The sequence below is a fragment of the Euleptes europaea genome, chromosome 13 (genome assembly GCF_029931775.1).
Source record: "Euleptes europaea isolate rEulEur1 chromosome 13, rEulEur1.hap1, whole genome shotgun sequence".
NCBI lineage: Eukaryota > Metazoa > Chordata > Lepidosauria > Squamata > Sphaerodactylidae > Euleptes > Euleptes europaea.
The window spans coordinates 9,470,068-9,476,899 of record NC_079324.1 but is presented as its reverse complement, the minus strand read 5'-3'; positions in this window follow the sequence as shown (position 1 = coordinate 9,476,899).

Here is a 6,832-nt window from a genome sequence, read left to right as displayed (position 1 = left end):
TCTTACACCATGAAACAAATTATTTCCTTCCTTCCCCCCTTCCTTTTGGAGTCCATTCCTCATTGACGCCCAACTTTCAAAATCTGCCTCTACTGATTTGATATGCAGTATAAAGCTGCTGTCTTTCTCTCTGCTGATGGGCAGTGCTTGCAAAGACTTCAGAACAGATTTGCTGTGCTGTAAATTTTCTATCTCCCTCCACACAGGCCTTCCCATAAAAGATGCTGCAAAAGCCGCCTTCTTCCAGCGGCTTCTGTGCTCTGCGGGGTCTCCTTTTGCAGACGCTCGTGATGCACGTAAAGAGGGAAAAACAGGATATAGGGTTGACCTTGCTGGAAAGAGAAGAGAGATTACATTTTTAGTTTGGGCTGTAGCTATTCATAAGAGGCTGTACAAGCTAAATATTACCAACGTCAAAATGGTTCCTTTTCACTTGAGGAAAAAAATATTTAAAAAATATTTCTGAGCTTTCAAGTCATTTCTACTAGTGAAGAAGATGAGTACCAACAGACCCACTCCAGGGATCTCCAGGCAGAGGCTTCTGTTGTCAAGTATAAAATAAAACAGACTGCTCAAGTGAGGGATGGCAGTTCCCGGCCAGATATGCAAGCAGCAAAGCTGGGAGCCCTGGAGGCCTACATCGGCAACTAGTTTCCTAGACTGAAAAACAGCCCCAGAAGTGGGAATTGTTTTTAGGAAGTTGTGGCATGAGGATGGCTTTGTAACATCACCTGATTTTGCCTTTCCCTTTAAATGTCCTTATTTATATCCCGCTTCCCCCCTCTTTGGGACACAAAGTGGTTTTTAGAACATTGTTATCATAGAATCATAGTTTCCCCCTCCATTTTCTCACAACAGCCCTGTGAGATAGGCCAGTCTGAGTGTGTGTAATGGACCTAATGTCACCCATTGTAAAAGAGGGGATTCTTCAAACCCATTCTCGGGAACTCGAAAGCTTGCACACAGTGATGTGCCATTGGGTTGGTCCTAATAAAAGGTATTACAGGGATTGTGTTTTTAGCTGTTTGGCCCTGAAGGCCTCTGCCAGAAGCCAGAAGCCCCTAAACTGGAAACCCCACTACCACCACCACCACACACACACGGAACCCTCTCAGGCGGAGTACTTATGCACCAAAGGATCTTGCAATCCCTAATCCCTGCCCTTTGACGGAGGGGCCAAGGAAGGGGTAATCGAAAGGCATCAGAGCCTTGCGTCAATAGCTTACCTCTTGAATGCTCTCCCCTCTGCAGGAAGGGGGCAAATGTTTAAGAGACTGCAGGCTGGCAAAAGAGAAAAGGATTCAGTAGGCCATGAGAACAACTTGTCTGTTCCTTAGGACCTGTCCAAGGTGCTGAAGGCCTTGTGTCAGACCAGTTTGCTCCTGTTCTCTGATTAGCCAGTGATTCTTGATGGGAGACTGGGTGAAGCCCTTGTCTTGCTAGCAGTCGCTTTTGTTGGCGATCCTGGGTTTGGCTGGTCTTCTCTGCTCCAGCCTTTCCATGGGCTGTACTGTGACCGGATTGTACAGTCACAGTCAAAAGCAGGCAACAGCTAAAAATTGCTGGTTTGTGGCAAGGAACCTCCCTGTGTGACGGGATCATCGATATGGCTAGTGATTTTAAATCTTAAAGCCATCTTATGGTCTTTCCTCACTATTGGAAAACATTTTTGATGCTTTGTGAGAAGCCCCAATAGTTCCCTAAGTAAATTGAATTGCAGACACATTTATCACTCCTTAATTTACAGTAACAAGAATTGTGTTAGATTAGCACATTCCCTTCCATATTACAGTTTCTTTTAAGACATGGAAGTGTCAGAAGCTCATATCCTATATATCGATCATTGGTTAATTTCCCTCCAGCAGAGAGACCTTGCTTTGGAAATCACAATGACATGGTAAAGCTGATGAAAGGGCCGAAACATTTATCCTTGACTCCAGTTTGGGTAAACCTGTGAAGTGGCCTCTAGACAGTCTGGGTTTTTTGCCATGGCTGAGAGCGCCGAAGTGAAGCTGGTCATCTTTGGGCTAGTAGGAGTCAGGAACTCAGAATTTATTGTGAAAGGAGAATTCAATGGCCAAACATTTGCAGGGACCAGAAAGTAAAATTGTAACAGGAGATGAAGAGAGGGCAGAACTCCTCAATTCCTACTTTTCCTCAGTCTTTTCTTTCAAGGGAAATGGTGCTCAACATGGCATAAACAGTACACATGATGAGGGAAGGGATTTGCAGCCTAGAATTTGCATTGGGGTAGTGCACAAACACCTAGTTTCTTTAAATGAAACAAAGTCCTCTGGGCCAGATGAATTGCATCCAAGGATACTCAAAGAACTTGCAGATGTAACTTCTGAGCCTCTGTCCATTATTTTTGAAAATTCTTGGAGAACAGGTGAGGTGCCAGAAGATTGGAGGTGGGCAAATGTTGTCCCCATCTTCAAGAAGGGGAAAAAGGAGGATCCGGGTAACTACCGGCCCATCAGCTTGACTTCTATACTGGGAAAGGTTTTTGAACAAATAATCAAACAGTCAGTCCTTGAGCATTTAGAAAGGATGGATCTGATCACTAAGAGCCAGCACAGGTTTTGCAAGAACAAGTCATGTCAGACTAATCTTATCTCCTTTTTTTGAGAAAGTTACTACCTTTCTGAATCAGGGGAATGCTGTAGACATAGTTTATCTAGATTTCAGTAAGGCTTTTGATAAGGTTCCACATAGTATTCTAGTTGACAAATTGGGAAAATGTGAGTTAGATCCTATTATTGTTAGGTGGATCTGCAACTGGTTGACAGATCGCACCCAAAGAGTGCTTGTTAATGGTTCCTCATCCACTTGGAGAGAAGTGACTAGCACAGAGATCTGTGCTGGGCCCTGTGTTGTTCAACATCTTTATAAATGATTTGGATGAAGGAATAGAGGAGATGCTTATTAAATTTGCAGATGATACTAAATTGGGAGGGGTAGCAAATATGGTAGAAGACAAAGCCAAGATACAGGATGATCTTAACAGGCTGGAGAATTGGGATAAAACTAATAAAATGCACTTCAACAAAGATAAATGTAAAGTTTTGCATTTAGGTAGGAAAAATCAAATGCATAATTATAGGACGGGGGAGATTTGTCTGAGCAGTAGTGCGAAAAGGATCTTGGGGTCTTAGTAGACCAAACACTGAACATGAGTCAGCAGTGTGATGTGGTAGCTAAAAAGGCAAATGCGATATTGGACTGTATCAACAGTAGTATAGTGTCCAGATCACACGAAGTGATGGTATCGCTTTACTCTGCTCTGGTTAGACCTCACCTAGAGTACTGTGTTCAGTTTTGGGCACCGCAATTTAAGAAAGATGTAGACAAGTTGGAACGTGTCCAGAGGAGGGCAACAAAGATGGTGAGGGGTCTGGAGACCAAGTCCGGTATGTTTAGCCTAAAGAGAAGACTGAGAAGTGATATGATAACCATGTTCAAGTACTTGAAGGGCTGTCATATAGAGGAGGGGGCCGAGTTGTTTTCTGTTGCCCCAGATGGTCGGACCAGAACCAAAGAGTTGAAATTAAACCAAAAGAGTTTCTGTCTAGACATTAGGAAGAATTTTCTAACACAGCGGTTCCTCAGTGGAACAGGCTTCCTTGGGAGGTGGTAAGCTCTCCTTCCCTGGAGGTTTTAAAGAAGAGGTTAGATGGCCATCTGTCAGCAATGCTGATTCTATGACCTTAGTCAGATCATGAGAAGGAGGGCATCTTGGCCATCTTCTGGGCATGGGGTAGGGGTCACTGGGGGTGTGGGGGGAGGTAGTTGTGAATTTCCTGCATTGTGCAGGGGGTTGGACTAGATGACCCTGGTGGTCCCTTCCAACTCTATGGTTCTGTGAACAAATCCTAAATACCCTTTCTGTTTGGGGTAGGCAATACTGTTCGTGCAAGTGGAGGAGGGCAGTTTTTGCCCATTTCCCCCTCTCACTGCAGCCCCTCTCCCCTTTGATTTCCCTGATGTTCCTGAGGGGTTCACTGACCCAAGGAGGCACAGAGGAGGGGATCAGAAGACTGCAATAGGAGGAAAGAGGCAGGAAAGTTACCATTCAGGCAGCACAGCACTATTTGCACAATGTATTCATGACAGTATCCGATCAGTTGCCGTTCTTCTGCCTACCGGCCATTTTAAATTATTGATTGTATATTTTATATATTGATTTTATATTAGTCTTTATGTGAGTTTTAGTATTGTTGATATTGTGAGCCACCTTGAGTTCCTTTAAGGTAGAAAGGTGGCTAAGAAAGGGTTAAATAAATAAATAAATGTGAGTGATGTAGAATGTCTGATGTTGCAAGCTTAAAAATCCCTATTTTGATTTCCCCTAGTACGATTGAACTCCCGATGCTTTATTTTCATGATGTTTTGTTTCCTCGTACTGAATTTTATGAGGAAAATGCATACCTTTTCCTATGCTATCTACAAATCAACAAGTCAATATTAGACATGATACAGAAGGTTGGATCCGGACTAAATTTTCCAAGAGCAGAACAGAACTTTCCTGGCTCTCCCTTCCCACTGAAGCTCACTGATCTCCACAAAAATCAGCTCTGGTGCAACAGGGGATTTGTAAGAATGACATGAGGGGTGTCTGCAACAAGAAGGGGGACTTAGCAGAAATTGCCAGTTGATTCTGGATTCAGCCTATACACTATAAAATGACATATATTGTGCAAAATATATCCTATAAATGCATATAAAACCATGCTATTCAAATAAAATACAAATAAATCCACAAAGCCATCAGTGAAAAGTGGGAACTGAACCCATTCACAAAAATATAAATGACTGTCAATGGAAATGAAACTGGGACCATCTGCTCATCCCTCCTGAGGCCCCTGCATATTTTAACACTAAATTCGTCCACTTGCTGGTTTTGTATCATCCCTGATATTGTTTGGGGGATTGAGCCTCAAAGAATGACACTTTTCAAAAATTATACTCTCAATATTTAGTTGGTAATGGGTGTAAAATCTACAGGAGCAAAGTCTGCGCAAAACCGGACAAAAACATTGTCAATTTCTAAGCATCAGCATCACATTTTTAAGCAACCAGATGGATGTGATTTCTCCTGCCTTCTGCAGCAGTCTGTTCTCCAAGGAACATGGAAGAAATTAGATTAACATTGATAGCTCCTTGTATACATGTTAGGCAAAAGATGTCGGTTGACAACGGAACATGGTGGCCAATGTGATATCATTCTGCCTGAACACTGTTGACCTAATAAACAGAGGAGATATTGCCTCCATAACCCAAGAGAGAATTAAGCATGCTTAAACTCTCTGCAAACAATGGGCTTAAATGTGCTTAACTCTCTGTTGCATTGAGGCTGTAATGGGCTGTGATATGTTTATGGCTCCCCTTATGGCTTAGAATGGTCTTTTTTCTGCACAATGTGATGGTTTCTTCTCTCCAAAATGGAATGCTTGGTAATGATGTTGTCTGTGGACAGGGGTGGGGGTGGGGGGGATAAGCAATTGGGAAAGTCCCTTCCCTGAGTCTGCAACAGTACTCTGGGGCCAAGTGCAGGATTAGGTATAGAATGTAGAGTGCAAAAGTTTTAGCCATTGGACTTGCAATATTCAGCAGTACTTGTTGGCTTTGAGAGGACTTTCCCTATTGTTTACTCCCCCCACACACACACACACACACTCACTCACATGGACAACATCATTCCCAAATATTCACTTTAGAATAGAAGGGAAAGTAGCTTAGTTCTGACACTTACCAAACGGTAACAGTCTTTATGCAGACAAGGAGCCGGCCTGTGCTCCTTAGGAATACTCAAGCACAGCACATGGTATAGATATTACATAGGGAAATCTGTGCACATGGCTGCCTGATTCATGTGGTCTTTTTTCTGCCTTTAAATGGTAAATTGGTGGACATCCAAATGTGCACAAAGGTACAGCTGAGAGATGATGTAGTCTAGCAGCCACAGGCACTGTAGCTGTACTTCCAAATGCCCATGCCCCCATGTGAATGTGCATCTAAGAACATATCATTTGGATGGCAATGTAGGGAACTAGAAAGTATCTATGCTTGGATGCATTTACATGTACAACAGATTTAGATGAGGATATACCCATGGAGCATTTCCTCTGTCTGCATTCAGCTCTTCTTTGTGGGTGGGTGTGAGAAGATATGGGTGAGGAAGGCAAAAGAAAAATGGCTGTTATCATCTTTGCCCTTTTTTTGTCCCTTGTGGGGAGGGTGGGACAGAACATTACAAAAAGCTAGGAACAAATCACATTTTCCCATGGAACTATACTTGTCCTATAACTGTCACTCTATTCTCCCTCTTTAAGAAGAGAACAATATGTCCCTACCTTGAAGAGAGAGAAAGGATAAGGCACACCAGATAGCATCCAGGATGATTTCTCTTTCTCCATCACTGCACAAACCTAAGAGCTTTCTGGAAAGGTAAACTACAATTCAGCTTCCTATATTTTTTCTGTGGCATCTTAACATGTTTTCCTTAAAAAGATGCATCACACAGTATTGGCGTGTAAACTCTGTATTCTGAGCAGTAAAATGTCAAGATTTTAAACCTAAATGTAAGTTTGGCATAATTTCAATAGAAGAAACTCTGTTATATTAATTTTAAGTTAATTTAAGAAAATAAGTTAATTTTAAGTTACTTTTTATTTGGATAATCCAAATCCATCACTACTCCAATCTCAAATGTTCAATTAACAAATGTTCAAAATCCAGCTGGTTTTTATACAGCTTTTAAATGTCTATTCCTTGTCATGTTTACCATGTCTCATTCATCAGGTCTGATGTGCAACCTATAATCTGGACAAAA